Below are 11,587 nucleotides of genomic sequence, written 5' to 3' on the forward strand. Positions count from 1 at the left end.
GCTTTCATCCAAGGAGAGGCCTTGAAGGCCATCTGCAGACCGAAACACAATGGGAACTGGTACGGCCCCTGTCCGGCATTGGAACACAGAGAAGGCATGGACGTCGATCCACTGATTCTCTCCATGCCCCTTGACTCCATGCCATCAAGAGTCGTACTTAGCAAATGCGTAACTACCACCCACAAGCGAGCTTGGCAGGCTGAAAAAGGCTGCAGATGGACTAAACTGATGTTACTTCTGTCATTAAGCAGAGGGGAGTGCAGACGGCTGGTTGGACTGATGACGGGCCACTTTCTGTGGGCGAAGCACATGGAAAGATTGCACATCTCAGACAGTGTACTCTGCCCAGCTTGTGAAGAGGAGGATGAGACGGCGGACCACTTCCTGTGTGTCTGCCCCGCCTTCGCTCGAATCAGGTTTGAGGTCTTTGGCACTGATGTGTTAGGAAGCGACCATCTTGGCTCGTGGCACCACAAGATCTACTCAGATTTCTACGGAGATCGGGTAGATTTAAAGAAAATTAAAAGGAAATCCAAGTGTAGTATAATGGACTAAATTAATGTCTGAGTGCTGCACTTGCTAGTTGTCCCGACAAAAAAAAACATTAACGGACTCAATTTGAATTTAAACAAATTTCTCACGAATGGTGTGACTCATGGTTGCGGGTTGTAATCTAAAGCTGCTAAGCTTTTCTTCATTTCTTTGCCACACTGGCATAATAATAATTAAGGAATAATTTGCGTTACCTTTTGAATCGAGCTTTAAAAAATGTTATACTGTGATCTGGTATATTTTTTAATATACATGCCTTTGTAATATTTGTATAAGGAGTCATATTGCAGTACTTACGAATTAACAGCCTCATTCCTTCCATAACAACACAGGTATTTATTATTTGCCTATCCAAAAGTACTTTTTTTATTTGGTGTATACAATTTAAAGCGCAAATTTACAAAAACAAGTGCCGTAAAAAATTAAGACAAAATAGTTTGAAAGAAAAGTCTCATCTACCTATGCTTCTGCCTAAGCAGTACTATTAAGATATAGGAAGGTATTTGAATTCAACACCATATATATTAATTTTCTCAAATATTTTTGATAATTTTTTCTGTGTTCATAATTTTTTATTACTAGTTGTATTTATTCATAGTCTAACCAAGTTTCATTACAGTGAGACAAAGAAGTTACGTGAAGATACGGAGCTGCTTTGTTTTTCGGCATAAATTACTTATATATGTACATTCAAATGTCTATTCCAAAATAGTTCGAGAGTACAGGGTTTATATGAGTACATCGAATAATATTAAAGGATTTTTTTTCCTATCCAAACGTACATTTATACATACATATAATATTTTGATTCATAACAGTACAATATTTAAAACTTGGTGCTCAAAGAATGGTTGGTATGTTATTGTCTTTTTGTAATTCTTGGGGCTAAATTGAACCACTTGTCTATATGAAATGCCTTTAAAGCAACAAATTAAAATTTAATAAAAAAATTGTATTCTTTCATCAACACAAAAGATATAATTAGGTAGGTGTGCTCACATTTTTTTATCTCCTTGCTGTTTGCGTTAAAAAATTTAATTTATTATATTCAGCAGTGTTTTTAAACGTTAATAAAAATAACTTATTTTATCAAATCCGAATATCTTGTAATTGGAGTAAGGCTTTCTCTTCTTATAATGCACTAAACGGAAAAATGTATGTCCTTGTATTAGCTTACTTGTTGTGAAATGCGTGCTGAAGTATCTATGTACGTATGTATGGAAAAAGTTATTGGTGTATTCCTAAGTAGTAATGCGTATATAAATATGTACATATGTATAGGCATGTATGGGTTAATTACACTTAATTTCACGAGAAACTATACTTCTTTAACTTTCTTATTGTAATTTTCTTACTTAAATATATGCAAGATTCTCACAAAATAACAGTCATGGTTTGAAAATCTGTCTAACAATTATATAAAACTAAGGACCGTTTTCTCGACCGCCTGTTAATGTGAAGATACTGATACAAACATTTCATTTTCTCTACAACTGGTTAAATATTTATTTAATACTAGAGAAACAGTATAAAAAGATTAAAAAAACTGTCAAAATCAAAAACAACCTGTATAAATATGTCAAAATATATACACGTTAGATTTAAAACGGTGTGGAATTAAAACTACATCCAGGCTTCCGGGGAAAGCCGCTGGAGATGCTAAAAACATGTTCGATTATTCTTAAAAAAAAATATGTATGTATTTGATATATTAAATGTTAGCTGAAGAGTTCTATTTTTTCCTGTTTTTCCTGTAAAAGGTATGCCAATTAATAAAAATCATCAATAAATAAAAAAAAAATTAATACTAATCAACGGATGCGGTGGGCTAATCACCCACCCATCTTAAAACAACCCGTTTACAGAAAGCACAACAATGAAGAGATACAAAACGGACCCAAAGTTGGCGACAACATTTTGTGGCCCTTTGTTCCAACTTGAAAGCTTAAGATACATACACATATGTCATTTTATTCATTAAAAAGGTATAATATTCTATACTCGTGTTCTGCTATGAGGTATAGGAAAACCCCATAATTTTCACGAGAAAGAAACCGAGAAACGTTGTGTACGCCTATTTCAAAGATGCATATCTTTTTTCAGAACCATATTGTGGACAGATGAGTATAAGACTCCATAAAGTCCACAGCCTATTGATGACCGCAATCCGTCTACGGGTTTTGCGCTTGCCATATTTATGATTTAACTCTCCGTACCACTTAATTTGAATTTCACCGCCTATCCTGCTCCTGTACTCTTCAAAACAGTTCATTAGGCTTCGAAAATGCCTCTAAGCTCAGCAGTTTCTTCAATCATTCCCTCCAATCGACAGGTTGTCGAAGTGACAAATGAGTGCCTGCTAAATTTGTGGACGGCATAAACATAGCAGACACTTCAGAAAATGAAAATGTGTAAAGAGAAAAAATATTAACGGGAAGTCGAGAATATGGCCGTAAGTCATTTAAAGCCAAAGAGTTCAAAAGAGTATATTTTTTTTTACATATTTATATGTAACAAATAACACGTAAAAAAGCTAGATACGTGTATTTCTTATTGTTGTTAAAGCACTTTCAGCCGTTGGGCAATAATTAAACTCTCTTTTGAGAAACGGAAGATTATCAAATAACAAGAACCTATTATTTATTAAAATTAAACAGTGGTCAGAAGCCGTCAAGTCAATGATATTTGTAGGTTTTTAAAAACCATTGGACCAATTTGGTATATCGATTTTGTTTTGTTTTACTTGTATTTCCTATCTGGTATTTTAGAAGTAATTTCCATAAAACTGAAACATATTGCTCTATGTACATACGAATATTTATATTGATTTCAGGTTTTTATTCCATTACTAAGATTTTCATTATGTATATATGTGTGTACATTTCCATGAACAGCATGCATATGTGTTAATTATAACTATGTACCTATAATACGTTAATTTTAACAGTACGAAAGACAAACAAAAGCATACGTATTTATTTTATCTATAGGTCAAATAAGAATATAAATTGTACAACTTGGATTATTTATCGGCTGCTACGAATAATAAGAGCGCACATTATTTTTATCATCACTAATGGTACTTTTACGATTATCCGCATTGTGATTCCTTCTACCGTATATTTTGCGATCTGGCGAATTTTCGTTACTTATTACTCGATTGCGAGTTATTGGCACTGTTGGTTTTGTGTATCCCTAAACGGCTCGTTACCGTTGAAGTGGGTTGTTTTTTCTTCAGCTGCATTATGCGAGAGTGACTGATCATATGCGTGACCACGAGATAATTCACGAATTGCTTTTTCATTAAAGCGCCCAATACTTTGTTTCTTTGCTAGTAATTCACGAGCAGCTAGATTCATCTCCTCCAACGTCATATCTAAAGCTTCTTGCATTTCTCGAGTAGCTTGACCAACAAACTCCGGATCACAATATTTTCCAAGGCCCTCCGCAAAAAGCACCTGTATAAATATATCAAAATATATACACGTTAGATTTGCTATGGCATCAAATTAAGTCTGCATACAGGGTTCCGAGAAAAGCCGTTCTAAACACTTAAGAAGATACTTTCTTCTTTAAAAAATTTTAATTTGGGAGAAAAAAAGATTATGTTTGCATTAAATGATTGCGCAAATGGTTCAAAACAGTTTAATGGTCGATCTTTAGATGGGCGATGTGGCGACTACTAACATGCCGATCAATTTCGATTATTTCTGTGATTTTATTGACATTTTGAATATTATCGACATTTTTTTAACATCAAAAATGCCTGAGCGGAATGGACGAAACCTAAATTGCACGTAATTAGCTGTTACAGTATCGGCACCATAAACTATTCACAGTTTCACTGGACTGTCTTGAACTTTCGCCTTTATGAAAGAAAAATTGTAAGATGTATCGTATTTTTCTCTTAAATTACTTCCATTGTTAACACCCTGTAACTCGGAACTGAATGGAACAAACAAAAAACAGCAAAATAATTTTTTAATTTTGGTGCGAAATGTCACCTTGACAACAATCACAAGCATTAAATCGTTCGATCGCTACTTTACGAGATATCGGGCACTACAGACATCTGCCAAGAATATAATGGATTTCTTTTTCCCCAAACTAATATAGGTTTATGTAAATATTTTATTGTTGCTTTAAATGTTCGTTCAAGGGTCTGATTTTTTCCTGTAAAAGGTATTTCAGTTAATAAAATTTATCAATAAAATTTGAACCAACCAACAGATAAAATTGGGTGCTTGACAAAGTTGTTAATGTGAGATTTTTCGAAGTGTTTCCTACTTCACGTTCTGCAAATTATTTTAAAAATTATTATGTCTGTTTAGGATTAGCTGGCAGCCCCACCAGCAGAATCGGACACGATGGGCTAATCACCCATCCATCTTAAAACAACCCGAATGCAGAGAGAACAACAATGAAGACATACCAAACGGACCCTAAGTTGAAGACTTTTGGTATGAAAGCTAGGACGAGATTTTGTGGCCCTTTCTTTCAACTTGAAATCTTAAGACCAATTTACATATATATATGTATATATACATGTCTATTTAGTCATTAAAAAACTATACTACAATATTAAATGAATAATGTTATTGAGTAGACTCAGCAGGTCGTCCAGCATAACGAAACATAGATTCCAAACACTACCAGTTTAGTATTGGATTTAATGTTAGCGCATTGGGTGGAACTTACCGAAGACTACGAAAAACTGGTTCTGCTATGAGATGGCGTACCAATGTAGGGAAACAACATAATTTTTACGTGGAGGAAATCGAGATACAAAGTCCCTTTGAGGCAGACCCAACCATATCTGCGAACGTTGCGGCAGAGCAGCTGAGTTCCTCGTATTGAAAGGTGTAGTTTATAATATGATACATGCTATTGGACAAAGCCCATATAACTGTAAGCCTGTGCAAGTGATAGAAGAAGGGGATCCATTATATAATGCCCACTATTGGGTTCCGAAAGACGAAAGCAACCGAAATAAAAAGAGAACGAAAGGGCCACGGATTTTGGTTATTGGGGAAAAACTTCTTAACAAGTAGTGGGTTTTGCAGGTGCATGCGAATTTTTTATCCCTCCATCGTAGCACAAATATTCCTGAGGCAGAGGGTAAATTCCAAGACCCTTTAATTTTTTTTATTATTTTTTATTTATCCTTAAGAACAGGCACGCAAGGATGTGTTCAGGTCTGCCAAAGCATATTCTAAAAGATTTTTACGATCTCACGATGCCACGCAACAGTGGCGCTGTTATCGAAACTGCTAATAAACAGCGGTAATTCTTCAGGGTCGCCATTAAAAGTTGGGAGCTGCTTAGGCCTGCCTTGTTGCTAATTGTCCATTTGTAGGCTCATTGCTAAGAGAGGGTGAAAATTCTTCACTCTTTTGTGAAGATATTGTATATTAATATAATAATAACGATATTAATTTTTAAAAACACTTTACTAAGGGAAGCGCGAAATTAATTGCCTGTGATATTCGAATTCAAGGAAGAACACCGCATACGTCCGATTACAATTCCAAAAGTGTCCCTTTATTACACATGTACTGTCCTTATATTAGGCCTAAAACTATGATACGAGAAATAGCGGAAATGGAAAAACAGTATGTGGAGAGTTAGAGAGAGTTAGCAGTTAAGTAAATAGAAATAGGAAGAACGGAAAGTAGGTATAGCTGTAGAAATAAAGTCAATGCTCGGAAGTAAATAGAAACAGGTAAAGAAATAGCGACAGCGAGAAACAGTAAAGTATACTATATACCTACTTATAAATAAACAATATAAAATAACTTAATATTAAGCTTTAATACAATTTCAATTTTTAAATTCTATATTATTTAATTTATTCTATTCTAATTTACGTTACATTATTCTATTATAATAGTTTGCCAGAATCTGGCTTAACACCGGCCACCTTGAAGGAATCCAACAGCCTTCAATTCTTGTTTTCCACCGGCAGCACGGCGAGTTTGTGAATAGGGCGTCGTACTTCACCCGACCTAGTGGTGATGTCTGCGACTCGAATTTTGCCGTCCGCTCCGGGAATGGTTGCGGTTACTCGACCGAGCACCCAATACTGCGGTGGTACGTTGTCTTCGTGGACGACGACGAGTTGGCCTGGTTGGACGTTGGGCTGCGGGTGCACCCATTTGTTGCGCTGCTGAAGCTCCAGAAGGTAGCTCTTCGACCACGCGCTCCAAAATTGTTGCCTGAGAGAGCAAATAAGCTTCCATCTCTCTAAGCAGCGGCTGAGGTTGACGGGTACCTTCTCCGGTGGCAAAGCTCGCAAGGGGCAACCGATTAGTAGATGCGCCGGCGTTAGCGCCTCGCCGTCGTTGGGGTCGTTGCTGAGTGGTGCGAGCGGTCGGGAGTTCAGTACCGCTTCTACTTCGGCGAGAAGCGTTGCGGTTTCTTCGGCGGTTAACAGTGCGTTGCCTACGGCGCGCACCAGCAGATGTTTGGCCGACTTCACTGCTGCTTCCCACAGGCCGCCGAAGTGGGGTGCCCTCGGAGGTATGAAGGCGAAGATGAATCCTTCGTCGGCGGCGTATTGGAGAATCTCCTCTTTCTGTGCCAGAAAGGCTTCCCGGAGCTCCCTCAGCTTCCTCTCTGCTCCCACAAAGCTCGTCGCGTTGTCGCAATATATTTTGGCTGGCATCCCTCGGCGCCCAATGAACCTTTTGAGAGCGAAAATAAATTTATCAGCAGTTAAATCAGTAACAAGTTCTAGATGAACTGCCTTTGAAGCGAAACACACGAAAACGGCAATATACATTTTCACGGGAGGGCGACCGCGAATTTTTAAGGTTATTTGAATGGGCCCGCAGTAATCTACCCCACATATTGTGAAGGGTCGTTGGGCGCGTAATCGATCGGCGGGTAGATTGCCCATGATCTGACCTTGTAATTTTGGCTTATAACGAAAACAGTGAATGCATTCTCTTACAGTTCGACTACAGGCTTCTCGACCATTTATCAGCCATATTTTTTCTCGCAGTAGCGCTACCAATGCCTTTGGACCAGCATGGTGATTACGAAAATGTAGGAACAGGATGTATGCTTTCACAAAGTGCGAGTCTTTGCGTAATAGCAAAGGGAACTTAGCATCATAGGGGATTGGCGCGTTTAATAAACGGCCACCTACTCGAATCAATTTAAACGATAATGATGATTCCGAGTGTTCATGCAGAAATGGAGTTAATTTCTGCGAACTTGAGGGAAGTACGTTATTTTTCGATAATTTATTTATTTCATCGCTAAATTCAAAATGTTGAATTATTTCGACAATTTTAAGGAAACTCAATTGTAATTCCTTTGCCGTGGGTATTATTTTAGATTCTGCTTTTCGGTCTCGTATTTTTCGAAGCCATCTGAGTATGTAAGCGAAAATCCGAAGCACTTTTCTGTGAGATGAGAACCTGTCAATTATTTCGAGAAGTGGATTTGTTGTGGCATTGATTGTGGTCAACGTAATTGCGTTCTTCTTCTTCTCGAGTGCTTCTTGTTCTGGAGAGAGACTGAAGTTGACATTTTTTGGCCATGTAGCAGGGTCTTCTAGGAGGAACTGTGGACCACTAAACCATATTGAATTACCCAATTCGTCCACGTTACAACCCCGAGACACTTGATCCGCTGGATTTTGTTTTGTGGGCACATGACGCCATGACATATTCTGGGTCCACTCTTGGATCTCGGACACTCTATTTGCGACGAAAGTTTGCAACGACGATGGATGCGTTTTAATCCAATGCAGAACTATTTTGGAGCCTGTCCAGAAAATTGTTTGTTCTATTGGTCGACTCAACATTGGTGAAACTCTTGACCATAATTTGGCAAGAAGATGGGCTGCCGAGAGCTCTAAACGCGGAAGAGATTTAGTCTTCCGCGGAGCTACTCTAGACTTTGAAGTAAGCAGCGTGCATTTCGTACCACTAGCGGATTGGCTACGTATATATACGCAGCAGCCATACGCTCTTATTGAAGCGTCGGAAAAGTCATGAATTTGGCAGCTGCCACTCGACTCTGTATTTACATACCGAGGAATGCTAATTGATGGAAGCTGCAACAAATTGGCTTTAAAGTTTTGCCAGCTAGTGTCAAGCCGGAATGGAATCGACTCATCCCAGTCTAGCTTTTGAATCCAAAGCTCTTGTAATAAGATTATAGCTTTGGTAACTAGCGGGGCTAATAAGCCAAGAGGGTCAAAGAGGCGAGCGGAAACTGATAAAATATTACGTTTAGTTGCCCGCAGCTCGCTAAAATTATCTTCCAGAATGAAGCGAAAAATGTCATCTTTCGGCTGCCAGTGGATTCCCAGCGTTTTGGTGGAGTCGGTATCGCTGAGCTGCAATAATTTTTGGAGACTCTCACTATTCGATGAGCTTGTATGATTGGAAAACCACTTTGCTAATTTCAAGCCTGCCGATTCTAAAATTGTATTTACTTCCTGTTGTATCTGGGTGAGGCTTTCTATACTGTCGGATCCTGTTAATAGGTCGTCGACGTAAAAGTCATTTCGAATGACTTTGGAACCGAGTGGATATTTGGCTTTATTTTTGTCGCTTAGCATTTGCAGACACCGTGTGGCGAGAAATGGTGCAGGCGCTGTGCCGTATGTTACGGTGTTTAATCGAAAAATTTGCAAATGCTCCGATGGATTCTGTCTCCACACTATGAGCTGGAAGTTCCTGTCGTCTTCGTGCACCAATATTTGACGATACATCTTCGTGATGTCGGCAGTCATGGCATATTTGTGCAATCGGAAGCGAAGGAGGGTCGAAAAAAGCGGTCCGACCATCAAGGTTTCATTCAACGCAACTTGTGTTGATGTGCGACTCGAAGCATCAAAAATACGCGCAACTTGGTAGTTGTGCTCTGCGGTCTTAACACACACTGGTGCGGAATGAAATAGTGCGGCTCACTCGGGAGTCGATTATTTGTTGGACTCATATGCCCCAATTCGAGATACTCTTGCATGAAGTCCAGGTACATTTTACGAAGTACTGGATCTTTCAGCGACCTTCTCTCCAGCGCCTGAAACCGCCGAGCTGCGGTTTCATACGAATGACCGAGTAATTTACGGTCGGTTTTGAAAGGCAGTCTGACTTGAAGCCTTCCACATGGTAAAACCTGTGTGGTTTTCGAAAAAAATTCCTCACATTTTGCCTGCTCTGGAGTCAGTCGTGTGGAATTTACTTGTGCTGGTATTTCTTCCAATTCCCAGAATTTTCGGATTGTAGTATCAATGCTAGCAACGCTTTCTTCAAATTGACATAATGTGCTACTTACTTGGGCACTGGAGCTATTATTTGTGGCATACTTGCCTGAAATTATCCAGCCTAACACAGTTTTTTGCAGCGTTGGCTGCCTTGGGCTGGTTCTGATCTGACCCACCGATAACTGATCAAAGAATATTTCAGCTCCTAAAAGTATGTCTATTTTCTGACATTTGTAGAAACTTGGGTCAGCTAGTTCAATATTTTGTGGGATTTTCCAGCCATTTGTGTTTATAGTCCGATCTGGATGACTGACTGATATCGAACGCATTACCCAAAAGTCCGCCGAAAACTCAAAATTGTTGATCCTCGATTTTATATAAGTTTTAAGCTTGCCTTGGACCTTTTTATTTGAATTACCAATTCCAACTATATTTAGAGCGAATTTTTCTTTTCGGATTCGCAATTTCTGCATAAGCTCTTCGGTCATAAAGTTTACTTGAGAACCGGAGTCAAGTAGAGCTCGCGCTTGCACGTAAACACCGGAGCTGGCCTTTACATTAACTACGGCTGTAGCTAACATGACTCGGTCAGGCAGGCTGCTAATATGCATGGCCTGTGACGTCGAAGGTTGCGGCTCGGTCTCAAAGGAGATCGGATATTGATGCAACATGGTGTGATGCGAACGGTTGCATACACCACAGCGATTTGCTTTGCACTTTGAGACCGTATGTCCCTTGCGCAAGCAATTTATGCACAGGGAAATCGATTTTGCAAATTCAAATCTTTTAAGTGCAGTAAGCGCTTGGAATTTTGGACAAGCTGTCAAATAATGGTCCTTGGAACCACAGTGAAGGCAAGTCGGCAGTTTTGGATTTGTCGCGATAAATGTTGTCTTTGAGTGTCGCAGTTGTTAATTTTTTGTTTTCTGCCGCGTATCTTCATTATTTGGCCTTTGTTGGGATAAGGAAGCTTCTTCAGCTGATAAATGCTGGTATCTCTTGTTTAGCATAGCTTCACACTCACCCCAAAGCGGCAGCTTATCATAGTCAAGTTGCTCCTCGAACTTTGACCGAGTAGTGGGATCAACCTTCGACATGACTATGTGAATCAACATCGCATTTGAAATAAGCTTATCGTCACCCAGCGATAAAAGGGAGTCATATACTGCAGACACTGTATCGATCATTGATCGCAAAGACGACGCAGAAGGCCTTTGGATTTTTGACAATTCAAAAAGTTTAGACACTGTATTAAAAAATATCAGGCATTTATTGTCATAAACCTTTCTCAAACTTGCCAACGCCTTTGGATAATTTTCTTCCGACATTTGGAAGGACTTCACTGTGCCTAAGGCTTCACCGGATAGACATGATACTAAATGATTAAATTTTTCAATATCCGGGATTGTGGGATCATTGTGCACGAAACTCTCGAACAGACTCATAAAGTTTTTAAAACTCGGAATATTCTCCTTTGACGTAGGTAGCGACATTTTTGGTAGTCGCGAGCTGTGAGGAGCAGTAAAAGATGTTTCGGCAATTGACGATTTATTTCTCGCCAGAATGGACTTTATAATGGACTTTGTTTCTACAATTAAGTCCTCTAACTCTCCACGGGCAATGTCTTCTTCGTCGATTTCCTCAATTTTCGACTGCCATTTCATGAGTTTTTCGCTGTGGGAGTTCAATATGTCGAGTCGGCACTCCAATTCGATTGGATCTAGCGACATGGTCTTTTCAAGGAGACCCGTTTTTATGCGCACAATGCTGGTTTTTGCAACAGTTCTCTGGCGCTTTAAAGACTTTAAGTCC

General features: G+C 39.1%; 1 long non-coding RNA gene across 1 annotated transcript; it reads right to left on the reverse strand.

Annotated features, from left to right (window-relative positions):
* Positions 1–887: 887 nt before the first annotated feature.
* On the reverse strand, positions 888–6,370 carry LOC128870505 (uncharacterized). The gene is made up of 2 exons (XR_008455389.1): positions 4,076–6,370; positions 888–4,010 (listed from the first exon to the last, which is right to left on the reverse strand). It is a non-coding gene; the product is annotated as an uncharacterized LOC128870505 (long non-coding RNA).
* Positions 6,371–11,587: the final 5,217 nt, after the last annotated feature.

The sequence above is a fragment of the Anastrepha ludens genome, chromosome X, assembly GCF_028408465.1.
Source record: "Anastrepha ludens isolate Willacy chromosome X, idAnaLude1.1, whole genome shotgun sequence".
Classification (NCBI taxonomy): Eukaryota; Metazoa; Arthropoda; class Insecta; order Diptera; family Tephritidae; genus Anastrepha; species Anastrepha ludens.